Here is a 1,092-nt window from a genome sequence, read left to right on the forward strand (position 1 = left end):
TTAATATTTAGAATTTCTTTAACTTCTATATTTTATTAAATTAAATACTTTACTTTTCTAAAACTTTTAATCTTCTATAATTAAACAAGTAAAATAGGGGACGTCCCCCCCCTTCATAACTTACTTTTAAGTATCGACCCGACCGTTTTAAATTAATAAATTATTACTTAATTAAAAGCCTATTTTAAAGTCTAGTTTAATAAGTTTATAAAGAAATTAGAAAATATAGTTATTTACTAAAATAAGAAAATTATTACGTTATAGGTTCCTATTAGAAACTCAGTACCTCGTTTAAAAAACTCCCTTACACTAATACTTCGGCTATACTTACCTCCGCTTCCTTATTATTAATACCTTTTATTCCGCCTATAATTACTATTTTTATAATAAAAAACTTTAATAAATAAACTTTTTAATTAATTAAAAAAAATAAGTTTTTAGGGCCTAATAATTATCGATAGTAGATTTAAACTTTTATTATTTAATTAAAGGTTATAGGAATCCTAAACTTTATTAATAAACCTACCGAAATTACTAATACCCTAACGAATATATTTAAAGCCTACTTAATCTTTACTATCCGGAATACTCTTTAGTAAGGTCCCCTTTAAACTATTAAAGTAAAAGACTCTCCGGCCATTATTTTCTTACGCCTATAAATATAGTATACCCTAGCTTAATTAATTATTTAGGATAAGCTTTATAAGTCTTATTATTTATTAAAATTTAATAACTCCTTTACGGTAATAGAATTTAACGTTAAATTTAATACCTTTATTTTTTAATTTAAGAGCTTAAATATAATTATTTAGGAAATTAATTAAATTAATTATTATTTAAATATTTTAAAATATAGCTTTCTATAATAATATAAGCGCTATAGAACTTTAATTCGTTATTAAATATACTTAAACCCGACTAAACTATTTAATTTTTCTTTTTTTTAAAATAATTTTTTTATAGAAACCCGGAACTTAATTACTTCGGTTATTTAAGCTTTTATAGCCCTACAGATCTTAATATTTTAAGACCTAAAAGAATAATAAATCTCCTAAAAATAAATTTAAAAATTCTAGATCTTTAAGAGGGTTT

This window comes from Podospora anserina, chromosome 3 (assembly GCF_000226545.1).
Source record: "Podospora anserina S mat+ genomic DNA chromosome 3, supercontig 1".
NCBI classification, from domain to species: domain Eukaryota; kingdom Fungi; phylum Ascomycota; class Sordariomycetes; order Sordariales; family Podosporaceae; genus Podospora; species Podospora anserina.